Raw genomic sequence first — 14,169 nt, forward strand, 5'->3', positions numbered from 1 at the left:
AGCACACGACTGAAGATCCAAGTGTTTTAGCTTACTGTTTAGTCCAAGAAATGGCAACATAGATTCCTGATGAGTGGCCATTAAATGGCTCTTGATTCTAGTCTCAATCCTTCCTCAGGAATCCACCAAGTCCTTCCAGGATGTCCCCAAAAGTCCGCAGGGCTATAGCCAGTGTGATTCCATACTAGCTCCACACCCTGCAGTCAGAAATGTCCAAATGGGCTAAAGAGTGTTCTCCAGAATGCTGAAATACCATCTTGTGAAACAAAAGTCTTAGGACTCAAATACAAAACAAAAGTAAACAAAAAAAGATCTGCCCATGACTTTTTTAACCTTATGGCATAATTTCTAAGTTAAAAAAAAAGAGGCCATGTGGTTAGGAAATAATTAATGTCATAATAGGAAAGAAAAAGAACAAACAAGGTCAAAAGAGAGAGCCACCCTGTCCATAAGTCCTTCACACTGTAAACAGCATTCATTGCTCAGGGCACATGCTAGTTCAAAAGAACAAACTCTCTGTATGAGTGTTGGGTGGGACTCAGAGGTCTGTATCCAAATAGAAGCGATTTGCTATTTCACCACAAATTCCAGGCACAAGTACATGCTCCGTTCAACTTTACTTAACACAAAGTGCAATTGACAAGTATTTGTGGAGAAGCTACACAGGCAAGACAGTACCCTCGAGAGGTAGGGAATACATTCCCCCTTCTCCCTGAAGCTTGCAGTCTTCTTGGATTCATCTTATGTATACTGGCAAAAGGGTGGTTTGAGTGAGGAAAATTAGGTATGTCCAGACTGGTGGTTTTTAAGTGACAGGTTGAGGGAAACCCAATAAATTCCAAACACCTCTAGGCTATTTTCCAGGTCATTTGCTATCTGGTTTACCTATGTCCTCTCCCCATCCCTTCCTTACAGTCTCCACGACATCACACTCAGTTCCTCAAGTAAAGCATGTTCTTTGCTCTCTATGAACCTTCACAAACCCTGTTCCTTCTTCTGAAACAGGCTCAGTTACCTACCATTTCCCCTCCCCATCTCCCTTGCATATGATTTTCTGAGAGTCGTACTTTAGATCTCACCATGATTTTGGAGGGAATTTTTTTTTTTTTTTTTTTTTTTTTAGCTCTCAGAGGGCCAGAGGACTGGGTTTGGGTCCTGCACGGCCACATATGGACACATTAAGGAGAAAGGCCCACCACCTATTGCCTCCATTGCCCATCAGCAGCACCTCTGACACTAGGGACTGGACACTAGGAATGAAACCACAGCTGTGTGAGGATGGGAGCCCCCTTTACAATGAGGATCTTCTCTCCTTACGCATGGCCGTCACCTCACAATGCTCATGGCTGTCTCTAAGTCTTGTAGAGATGTCCTAACTACAAAGAAGCCTGGGCAATGCAGTTTTTCATTTCCCAGCCTCTATGATGTGGATGTTACACCAGGAGGGCATGGGAATGGCACTGAGTGTGCTGTCTTATAGGAGCAGCTATTTGCTTCACTCAGAGCATAGAAGAGCCAGGATTTAAATTCTAAATTCCAAGCCCATGAATTGAATTTTTACTCTACCCTATACTGGAAGTTACTGGGTGGATTCAGTATTTTCTAGCCTCCTCAGGCCCACAATTCTTGAGATGTGTGGTTCTTCCAGGTTTACTAGCAGAGGAACACCTAAGCTTTAGATTTTTGGACTCCTCATAGCCTTCTTTTTTCTCCCTTGAGGATGAATATAGAACCTCTAATGAGTGACACTGTCGAGAGGAAGGAGGTGGCCGGGCGGGGTGGCTCATGCCTGTAATCCCAGCACTTTGGGAGGCCAAGGCGGGCAGATCATGAGGTCAGGAGCTTGAGACCATCCTGGCTAATACGGTGAAACCCTGTCTCTACTAAAAATACAAAAAATTAGCCGGGTGTGGTGGTGGGTGCCTGTAGTTCCAGCTACTCGGGAGGCTGAGGCAGGAGAATGGCATGAACCCAGGAGGTGGAGCTTGCAGTGAGTCAAGATCATGCCACTGCACTCCAGCCTGGGAGACAGAGTGAGACTCTGTCTCAAAAAAAAAAAAGGTGGGGGAAAGGAGGTGCTTTAAGGAGGCAATAGGACAGGATCTAGGAAAAAAGTTAGGATGATATTGAATAAAGGTCAAATATCGTGGCTACCATTCATTGGTTAGGCACCTGGCATGTATTAACTCTGATTCTCCCAGCAATCCTTCAAGGAAAACAGTGTTACCACATTCTTTAGATGAGTGAGTCTTGATTTTAAGGTAAAGACACCTGATCAAAGTCACACAGTCAGTACGTGATGGAGACAGAGCCAGAAGGCAGGTCTTTCTGCTCCCAAGACTAGACATTCCTAGGTGAAGAAAATAACAAAAGGTATAGGTTATAGAGTCAGAGTACAAGAATTCCAACCTCAATTTATGGGCTGCACAACCTTGGTTAACTCCTTTAAGCTTCCTGGGCCCCGATTGCCTCATATGTAAAATGGAGGTATTTGCATCTATCTGATGGGGTTATTGAGACAACCAAATGAAATAATCTTATGTCCAGCATTTGGCCTATAATCAGTGCTACATGAGATGTTCGCTGTGCTATTATTGCTGCTATGCCATCATCATCATTATTATTATTTCCCTGTGCTGCTGCCTCTCCAAAACACAATATCCTAAGAGGGCAAATTGTATGTTGAATAAAAATGCTAGAGATGCTCATTTGCACAGCACATTCATGGGACCATGAGCTCCTCACTCTTGCTGGAGTGGAGAGTTCCTGCAAAAGAGTAGTGGGTGATAAGACTACAGACAGATGCAGAGCTGCATTGCACTGAAAGCTTTGAATTCCCTGGGAGATGGGCTCAATTGGGCCCTGGCAGGGACCTGCCTCGGGGGGTGGCAGTCACAGAACTATTCCCAGCCGCTGTGCTTCTCATCCTCGCCCCAACACAAAAGGGAAGGATGAGTGACACCTCAAACAACTTTGGAGAGTCTAACAACAATTTTCAACTTCAAACAGGCCACACATAAAAGTTGAAGACTTTTGCTACAAACCCAACCACTGGGAAATCACTGCCTGGCTGACATTAATTCCCCAGCCACTGTGAAGCCGTTACTGAAAATGCAACTTTTTTTATTCCAAGTCCTTTAACATTTCAATCTAGGGCATTGGCAATGTGGAACAAATCCAGGTCAGGTCCTGCTTTAATCCCCAAACTGAGTATCAGTGTTAAGTCCACAAGGAATTAAGACTCAGAGGTGAGGGCAGGGAAAGACAAAGGGCAATAGGAAGTTATTTAGATACCACTAGAATTGTCTTTCTTTATATTAGGATCAATATAGGATTTGGGTTGCTATGATTTTTGTTGGCACTGAGTTTCCAATTTTTAATCTCATATTACATTCAGGTAGCATTTTAGAGTCTATAAATCTGATCTATGTATTATCCTCTGATTTCATTTGCTTTGTGGGGATTGAACAAGTTAGGTTGCAGAATGATGAGGTTAGGAAAAATAGGAACCTCCAAGATCATCCTACTTTTGTTTTAGCACGAGCCATCTCAGAAAGTGTTCACCATGGCTTCACTGCCAGGCAACGTCAGAATTTGGAACATCTTCCACATCACCAGAGGTCTAGACTTCAAAGTGGAAATCATTCACTGAGTTTCTGTTAGTGCAATGGTGTGTGGCACTGGAGACTGGGGTAAAGGTACAACCCTTATTTTAGAGGAGGTTTCAGTCTTGTGGAAAAATAAACAGCTCCTTAGGTAATCATAAGCAGTGGAGAGCAAATGAGGTACAGTTAAATACAAGTTGGGGTGGAAAACGCTGTCCATGCTCAGCGTTTCATGGGACAGGTTGAAAGATAGTTTTAATGTTTGGGGATAAATATGGCATAAGCTTATTGTTTAAAAAAATTCACATAGAAAAGTAAAAGAAAAAAAGTAGACTGTATCTTCAGACCCTACTACTCAGAGATAAAACAATGTTAAAATCCTATTTAACATTCTTGAGATATGTCTCTGTAGCCATCTGATTTTGCAGAGCTGTATGAATGGGAATAGCTGTAGATACAGAGATTCACATGTGAAACCACTCTACACATGCTGATTTGTAAACCTCTTTTTTATTTTAGAATATCACATCAACAAATTTTAATGTCAATAAAAATAGAATTGTCACATCATTAAAAAAAACTTGAATCCTATTTCACTGTATGGATATACCATGTTTAGCCAGTACCCTTTTGATAGTCATTTCAGTAGTTTGCAGTTCTTCATCATTTATTAGCAATGACGCGATGTTCATCCTTCTGTGCACATCTTGTATACTTAGGTGAATGTCTCTTTAGGGTAAATTTCTAGAAATGGGATTGTTTCGGATGACTCACACTTAGGATTTGACAAAAATGGCAAAATTGCCTGATAGGCTACTTTTAAAGTTTCAGGTCCCAGACATCTGGTTGTGGGGTAGTCTTTTCTGCCTTGAAGCTCACTCTTAGCTCCCTGGAACTTGCAAGAAAGGTCAAGGTAGAAAGAATGTGGAGCGGGAAACACACCTAACATGTGCCTGGTCCTGCAGGCTTTTTTTGCACATCGTCTAGTGTAAGTCAAATGTCATTCTCAGGAAATTGGTATCATCCTGGTCACTTGATATAAAAGAAGGGCTGGGAAGCTCAGAAGCTGGGTCGATTTCTTTTCTTTTCTTTTCTTTTTCTTTTCTTTCTTTTTTTTTTTTTTTTTTTTTTTTGAGACAGAGTCTTGCTCTGTTGCCCAGGCTGGAGTATAGTGGCACAATCTCGGCTCACTGCAACCTCTGCCTCCCGGGTTCAAGCGATTCTCCTGCCTTAACCTCCCAAGTAGCTGGGACTACAGGCATGGGCCACCATGCCCAGGTGATTTTTTTTTTTTTTGTATTTTTAGTAGAGACAAGGTTTCACCATTTTGGCCAGGCTGGTCTCGAACTCCTGACCTCAGGTGATCTGCTTGCCTCGGCCCCCTAAAGTGCTGGGATTACAGGCCTGAGCCACTGTGTCCGGCCTGAAGCTGGGTCAATTTCTTAATTTCTCAAAGAAAGAGAGAAGTTCAACACTGAAACTTGGGCGTTCATGGAGTTACAAGATGCCCTGGAGACTTAAAAGATGAGTAATGGAAGTAGGGTGAAGAGAACAAGCTTTATTTACTTTGAATGTTTGTCCCAAACTCCACTTTGTCCTAGTCCTACTAACACTCATTAAAAACCAGCACTATGTATGAGAGCTGTGCCACTGCTCTCTCTGTAACTGGCAGCGCTTGCTTAGGGCTCCTAAGATTGGCTCCTTATGAGGTTGGCTTTTTCATGAGCTTCGGTGTGAGAAACAGGTAAGTTTCCTACTTCTCTAAGATCTTAATATAGGAAAAATTAGCCAGAAGCTTGTGAGGGGAAGCTAGCCAAGGTGTGTGTTTGCTGGAAATAAAATCAGTGGGCCTTCCAGGGCTGGGGGAATGGACGTGGGGGTATTTCTTCACCATCTGTCTCAGTCTCCAATGTGTCTTGATAGATGGTTTTCCCCTATAACCCATTAGTCACCTCATTCCTCTCCCTGAGCTCTGTTTTTTGAAATATGGTTATCTCATTTGAATAGCAATGAGTAAGTGCATTGGAACCTACTTGAATGCATTCTAAAAGCATTAAACTTGGAACATACAATTCAGTGACATACAAATTGCCAAACTATAGTAAAAATTGAAGTGATTAAAACAATTTAATGGCATGAACATGTATCCAGAAAGGAAGAGACAGACAGAGAGAAAGAGAGAGAGAGAGAAAGAAATTTTTTCCAGTGCAGCGTCAGCCCAGTGGTTGATATTTCGGAAGAAGTGGGTGGAGGCCATTGCCAAGAGAAAGTGAAATAATTGATGAAGACCCAAAGGAAAATGTCCTTGATCTTGAAGTTATTACTTCATTTCATGAAATACGTTAAAAGTCAGTGAAAGACTATAAAGTCAGAAAGTCAATTGTTTTTTTCCCCTTGGATACAATTCCAATATGTGCATATAAACATGTCAGAAAGTTCTCTAAAAGAAAAGTATAGCTTGGGATCTAGGTCATGCTTTCAAATAGCCTTATTATACCCGTTATGAAGTGGACACTCAGGTATTTGGCTTGCAACTTTTATCCACACCCAAATGGCTGGGTGATTTATAACTTGCTATCCACATTCTCATAGCTGTTTGGTCAATGCAAAAGCCTCAAATTAGGCTTGAAGTTTATTAGAAAATACAGACACACACACACACACACACACACGCACACACACACAGTCTCTGAACTATCATTCAGCAAATGATGTCATAAGCTAACCACTATTTCCAAGTACCTTTGCACTGGAGCTACATTCTACTTATATGTTCTTCCTCCCTCCTTCCCTCCCTCCGTCCCTCCCTCTCTCCCTCCCTCCTTCCTTCTCTTCCTCCCTCTCTCCTGATGTTCTTTCCTTTCTCCCTTCCTTTCTTCTTTTCTTTCTTCCTTTCTATTTTTATTCTTCTCCCTGTCCCTCTCTCTGCTCCCTCCCCTTCTCTTTCTCCTCCTCGTTCTTCTTTTTAACATTCGTAGCACGGGGAAATAAATGATTGACTTCTTCTTGTCTTATTCCAACCGATTTCATTCTCTTTTGTTTTGGAAATAGTGCTAAAAACCTCAGGAGGAAATGTTTTTTGTTCAGTGACTGATCTTGATACTTCCTGCTTCTTGTCAAGCCAGAAATAGCTCCTCAACAACTGCAACCAGGGAGTAGCAAGAAGTGCAAAAATGAAATAAAAATCTGTGTATTTCTCCACACAGAAAAAAAAAATCCATTTGTTCATTCATAAATAAATAAATATTGATTGGACTCCTCTGATGATAGGTCTTGTGCCCATGCTGGGGCTACACCAACAGACAGAGAAAGAGATGATTCCTCATATCACTGAGCTCAGAGTCCAGCTGATCAATACTTACCTTGAGAAACAGTGTTGTGGACATGATCTGTTACTCTTCCAGGCAACAGGAGGAACATTTGTTTCTCCACGTGTGTCACCATGGGGTCTGGAAGAATTAACACCATCTTCAGCTAAGAGTCAAGCCCTGACTGATCTAAATTGATTAATATAATCTTATCCCTATAGCACAGTATAGTACAATTATTGTGTCAGAGATGGACACATGAACTGTGTTGGTTCAATCAGAGATAGTATCTTTGCTTAATGATTAAGGAAGGAGAACCAACTTCTCTCTCTCTCTCTCTCTCTCTCTCTCTCCCCCCACCTCCCACCCTCTTTCTCTCCTCATTATCTTCCTCCCCATTCCTGCTGAATGTGAATGAGAAAGTAACAAGGCATACTGTGGCTATGAAGGGCCTAAAGTGAAAATGGAAAGCAGAAAGAAATCAGGTCCTTGGTAACATAGTAAGCTGCTGGATCAAACCCTATCTAAAGCTTCTTGATGTTTAACTCCTTCATCTAGATACAGGTTTTACTTGCATTTCCTACCCCTTAGAGGTGAATGAATACTGATACACACAGGGATATATGACTTATTCAACAATTTGAGAAATACAATATTGTACTCACAAAAATGTTCCATGTAACTGAAATGACACTTTATCAAATATACTTGATTTATTTTTTATAATCATTATTCTAAATTATATTATACCCATTGGTGCCTCAAAAATTATGCCAAATAAAAGATGTGAGAAGTACTCATATAATCCTAAATACCTCCTCCACGTTCCATAGTACACTGACGCCTTTGCAAACTACCGACATGGATCAGATTGTTGTCTACATGCTAAATATTTCTGAATACTGTCCTTTTTTAAAAGCTACATTTTGGAGTTTTGCAGTTATATTCTAAGCTTCTAGCTTCCACTCTGTGTGAAGATCATGATGCCAGCCTTTAATAGCTATTTCTTCCATATAAATTACTGCTTCTAAATCTCTTACAAGCTGGGAAACCATATTACTGAGTTTGTTAGAATTGTTTTTAAAACAAGAGTGAATGGACACTACGTAAATGCCTTGGGGGCAGGTGGCATGCAGCAAATCTCCTGTCTATTACATATTATTATTATTATTATTATTTTTGAGACAAAGTCTCGCTCTGTCACCCAGGCTAGAGTACAGTGGTGCGATCTCGGCTCACTGCAAGCTCCACCTCCCGGGTTCGTGCCATTCTCCTGCCTCAGCCTCCTGAGTAGCTGGGACTACAGGCACCCACCACCACGCCCAGCTAATTTTTTTTTTTTTGTATTATTAGTAGAGATGGGTTTTCACCGCATAAGCCAGGATGTTCTCGATCTCCTGACCTCATGATTCACCGGCCTTGGCCTACCAAAGTGCTGGGATTACAGGCATGAGCCACCGCGCCTGGCCCCTGTCTATTACATATTCTTAACCCTATTGTTGGAACTCTAAGGCTCCATGTTGAGGCCTGAGAAGCCAACACAGGAGATAAAAAGACAATAGAGCTGTGGGGTCCTGGGAATACTCCCTCCCCAATTCTGCTTCAATCAGTGCATTTCCATTTTTATCTGTTTTATATAACAGAGTTCAGAAAAAGATTTCATTTGAAATAAAGATTCAATTCTTTAAAGGAAAAAAAAAATGCTCCCCTATACCAGTGTATATGATGGAATACTGTACTAGTTATTTTCAGGTAGAGTATTTTCCATAGCAGAGGTAAAGTCTTGGTTTTGGAAACTTATCTACATAGTTCCAGTGAAGAGAAATAAGAAATAAGAATTGCAGTCTCTACCTAGTGGACAATGGCTTAATTTAGTTTTACTGATGTTGCTTATTCAAATCTCACCTCAACAAAATGCATCTTTGCAAGGTCAACAGTTTATTCTGTTCCATTAAATCTAAGGTGTTATCAAGATATAAGATATAAGGTGTTATGTAAGATATACCATTATTGTATGTAGAACTAAGAAAGAAAAAGCATGGCCAGTTAAACCGTACACTGCGCATATCCTTTGTGCACCACTTCACATACGACAGTTCTGTGCAGTGTTTGGCCTGCTTCTGATTGCTTCCTGCCCCAGAATTTCTCTGACACTGCACTGCAGAATGCCAGGAGCCTTGACATTTACACACCTGCAACTTAAGGATGTGGGGAGGTCATGCTCCATGGAGCAACCCACAACCAACTGTAGACAACGTCCTCACAACAGATGATTCTAAGCCAAATTTCATAAAGCTCTCCACAGAAGGTCCTGGGTGAATTACTAGTCACATACAGGCTAGGTCATTCAATAACATCACCTTGCATTGATTTTCCCCCCTTCTTGTTCACTTGCTCTCTCCTGGCCCTAGAAATCCATTCTCAAATAAGCTACCTGCATGCAAACCTTTGTCTTAGGCAGGTATTGTGAATTGTAAAACATACCCCAATTTCAGAGATGCTAAATATTTTCATCTAAGAATCATGAAGTATGGTAATTTATAAGAATAAAAGACAAATTTGTTAAGTAAACAGGTTGATATCAAAGACTGTCACTCTATACTTAAATAAATAAATAAATAAATAGCACTGCAATTTTATTTGTAAATGGCTCTGCTTTGCATCTCATCTACAGCCCGGGCAATGTTCCACAATGACCACAATGATGACACTTTGCCCCTGTAAGCTCCTCAGGCTACAAAGAGGGATTAGAGAGTTCACTTCACTCTCTGCAGAGAAGCAGAAAAGTCAGTGAGAGACTTTTATGATCTCTCTCCATACCTGTTCCTCCTCTGTTAAATAAATGGCACCTCCATCCACCCAGGTGTCCATAACAGAAACTAGAAATCATCACTCATAACTCTTTTCAAGAAATAATGCTCAATTTATTATCAAGTTATGTAAGGTCTGCCTCCTTAGAATTTCTCAAATCTGTATAATTCACCTTATCTTCACTGCACCATATATTTCATGCCACCAGTATGTTTCCCTGGGCATTCATTGCCTCTGAACTGGTCTCCTACTTCTACGTTACCCTACTCCAACCCATTTTCCATACTATTCTTTTCATCCATCAGTCCGTCCATTCGTCCATCTGTTTGTCCATCCATCCATCCATCCATCCATCCATCCATCCGTCCCTCCATATGTCCATCCATCCATATGTCCATCCATCCATCTGTCCATCCATCTGCCCATCCATTCATCCATCCATCCATCCATCCATCCATCATCCATCTGTCCATCCATCCATCTGTCCATCCATCCATATGTCTGTCCACCCATTTATCATCCATTACTTTGTCAAATAATTATGGAATGTTTATATGCAGGCACTGTGCCAGAGTTTGAGGAGTCAATGTTGAACAAGAAAAATATTGTCTTTGCCCTCATGAAATTTTACAGACAAGTATAAAAATCAGGTTACATATCTATATAAATGTTCATATATATATGTGAACATTTCAGATTATATATTTATACAAATCAACTTGACACTTTATCAAATCTACTTGATTTATTTTTGATGGTAATTATTATAAATTATATTATACACATTGGTGCCTTAAAACTTTATACCAAATAAAAGATATGGAAAGTACTCATATAATCCTAAATACCTCCTTCATGTTCCCATAGTACACAGACAACTTTACAAACTATCGATGTGGGTTAGATTGTTGTCTACATGCTAAACATTTCTAATATTGTCCTTTATTAAAAGCTGCATTGTGGAGTTTTGCAGTTATATTCTTAGCTTTCATCCTCCAATCTGTGTGAAGATCACTATGCCAGCCTTTAATAGCTATTTCTTCCATGAAATATATTTATATATTTATAAATATATTTTACATATATAAATGTTCCGATTTATATATATAAATTAATCTGAAATGTTCCAATTTTTATGTATTTATATATAAATGACAAATATTTCAATATTTTATATTAAATATTTAAATACTATACATAAATATTTATAAATATATAATATATACATAAATATAGATAAACTTGACAAATATTTAAATAATATATATGTATATGTATATATACATACATACATATATATTATATATATAAATTGAACATTTTATTCCCTTTCTTTAGTGATACTCAAATAACTTCCAAAATCTTAGCAGGTGAGCCCTATAAGATCTTTCACAATCTGGCCTCTCAATATCTAGTCTTGCTGCAGATCACACTGTGACGCCCTCCCTCTCTCCCTCCCCCAACACACAGGCACATCTTCTGGTCACCGGCTACAGTGGTTTTCTATCAGCTCCCGTAGCATCAAGCTCCTTCCCATCACAGGTCACCAACTTTCTCTTCTCCACCTGAAATATTCCGTCTCTTCATTTCCTGGTTAACTCTGATTCCCCTTCAGAAGGAATGCCTTCTATGAAGCCTCTACTAGGCTGAATCCCTCTTTTAAGAGCACATCGCATGCTGTGGCACTCATCAAAAGTTTAATAGAAGAATACATTTTTAATTCGAGGTTTATGTTTTTTGTTAGACTGCAAACCTATTGATGGCAGAGCCTTTCTTTATTGTATATGCAATGAGCAGCTCAGTGCTTTTCACATAGTAAATGCTCTTAAAACACTTGTTAAATGTGTTTAAGAAAGATCTTCACGATAGCAAAGTAAAAAGAATATTGGACAATGATTCAGGAGGCCAAGGATCTACGCTTTATCCTTCTTACCCTTTGTGGGCTGCACATATGCCCCTTGCAAAATAAGTGGATACCTACAGAGATCTAAACTCTCTTACAGTTTCAATTCCCACAGACATAGGATTTAACAATTTAAAGGATTAAACCTCCAAATTCGAAATTTTCACAACTGCCTGAATTTCAAATGTGCTGGTCCATCACAACGCTCTCCTTAAAGTGCACTGGGCACATTTTAAGGAGTTTAAATTGAAAATATTTAATATCTAAATATATTCTTGTTTCAACTGAGATATATAACATGTATATTATATATGCCATCTGAAATGTTCAGATACATATATAACAGATATTATATATAAACACACATATAATAGATATTATATATACACACACATATAATAGATATTATATATAAACACATATATAATATACGTATAATTTGTTGAAACATTTACCTGAGCAAATAAAAGACATGGTGTTTTTATGGTAGATTCTGAAAGCTAACTTGAAAGAAATGGTAAAAAAAAAATTAAGATTCATCTCTAAGTTAATATTATAGAATCCCAAACCACTAGATTTTAAGGTTTTTTATAACATTCTCTTAATAACAATTTTAGTTAACCATTTATTGAATAATCACTATATTCTAATAAGATATTTTGTTCATTATCTACATAGTGCTGTGGTTTGCATGTGGGGGTCCCCTCCAAAATTCATGTTGATAAAGATGGCAACAATAGAAACCAGGGACTACTACACTGAGGGAGGAAGAGCAGAAAGGGTTGAAAAACTGTTGGTTACTATGCTCGGTACCTGGGTGATGGGATCATTCATATCCCAAATGTCAGCATCATACAATATACTCAGGTAACAGACCCGCACATGTACCCCCCTGAATCTAAAATAAAAGTTGAAAAATTGGGAGGCTGAGGCAGCGGATCACTTGAGCCCAGGAGTTCGAGACTAGCTTGGGCAGCATGGCAAACCCCTGTCTGTACAAAAAAAAAAATTAGCTGAACATGGTGGCATGAGCCTGTAATCCCAGCTACTTGGGAGGATTGATTGAGCGTGGGAGGTCAAGGCTCCAGTGAGCTGTGATTGCGCCACTGCACTCCAGCCTGGACAACAAAGTGAGACTCTATTTCAATTTTTTAGAAGTCGAAAAAAAAGTAAAATAAAAAACAAACAAACAAAAAACCAAAATTCATGTTTAAACTAAACCCCCATTGTGATGGTATTAAGAACTGAGACTTTTGGAGAAATGATTAATTCATGAGGACTCTACTCTCATGAATAAATTAATGCCCTTGAAAAGAGGCTTCAGAGAAAATTCTCTCTTTTATGCCCTTCTGTCCCTTCTGCCATGTGAGAACATGGCATTTGACCTCTTTGGAGGATGCAGCAAGAGGCTCTTACCAGGTACCAAATGCTGTGCTTGATCTTGAACTTCCCAGCTTCCAGAACTGTAAATAACAAATTTCTGTTATTTATGAATTACCCAGTTTCAGGTATTTTATTATAGCATCACAAATGGACTAAGTCATATAGCCATTCCAACTTTCCTTTGTTGGTATTTTGTGATGCATCTTCATTTCATCCTTTTACTTTCAACTTAGCTACAATCTTATATTCAAATTTTATCTCTTATAAATGACATATAGTTAGGTCTTTTTCAAAAAGTTAGCTTGACAATCTTATTAGGGTATGTACCTTGACTGTATTTACTGATACTCACTGGGGCTTTCTCTTTTCTAGTTCTCTATTTTTTGTTTCTTTTTTTGTTCCTTATTCTTGCTTTCCTGCATTCTTTTGGATTCGTCATATGTCTTTTATTCCATATTTTGTTCTTTAATAGTGTTTCAATTATATGTTCTTGTATTTTATTTTTAATAATTTCCCTAGATACGTCAGTATGCAATCCTGAATTTAACAGTCTATTTAAGACACTTATGAGTTTAACCACTTTTATTTTACTCTCCACCCTTTGTGCTATTGTTGATGTATCTTTTCACTCTTATGTGATAGACTCTACAAGACAGCACTATTACTGTTCCTTAAACAGCAATATTTGTTTATATTTTCCTATCTATTTATCCTTTCTGGTGTTCTTCATCTTTTCCTGCTTACACCTGGGTTCATTTTCCTTCAGCCTGAAGTATTTCCTGTAAACTATGTCTTAGAATATCTATTTGCTTGTAATAAATTATCCCATATTTTGTTTGTCTGAAAGGTCCTTATTTCACATTAATTCTTGAAAAACATTTTTACTGGGTATGGCATTATAGATTAGTAATTTTTTCCCATAAGCACTTTAATGATGTAATTACATTGTTTTTTGGCCTTAATAATTGCGAATGAATAGTTAGTTGTTAATCTAATTATTCCTTCTTTGAAGGTAATGTATCCTTTTCTTCTGGCTGTTTTTAAGAGCTTTTTTCCCTTGTTCTGTGTTTTCTAACTGTTTGAATGAGATGTGCCTATTTAATTTGTTTTTTAATCTTACTTGAGATTCATTGAGCTTCTTGAATCTGTGGGTAATGGC

The 14,169-nt window shown here is 38.8% G+C and overlaps 1 long non-coding RNA gene across 3 annotated transcripts in view; it reads left to right on the forward strand.

The window, feature by feature from the left end:
* The first annotated feature begins 5,190 nt into the window (after window positions 1-5,190).
* The window catches only part of LOC126956300 (uncharacterized), a 40,899-nt gene continuing 31,920 nt past the window's right edge, over window positions 5,191-14,169 (forward strand). For 2 of the 3 annotated variants that reach the window (XR_007726290.1, XR_007726289.1), the window contains exon 1: window positions 5,191-5,349. This is a non-coding gene — a long non-coding RNA (uncharacterized LOC126956300). The remainder of the gene's footprint in view (window positions 5,350-14,169) is intronic. The other variant, XR_007726288.1, reaches the window with a different exon arrangement.

This window comes from Macaca thibetana, chromosome 6, assembly GCF_024542745.1.
Source record: "Macaca thibetana thibetana isolate TM-01 chromosome 6, ASM2454274v1, whole genome shotgun sequence".
Taxonomy (NCBI): domain Eukaryota; kingdom Metazoa; phylum Chordata; class Mammalia; order Primates; family Cercopithecidae; genus Macaca; species Macaca thibetana.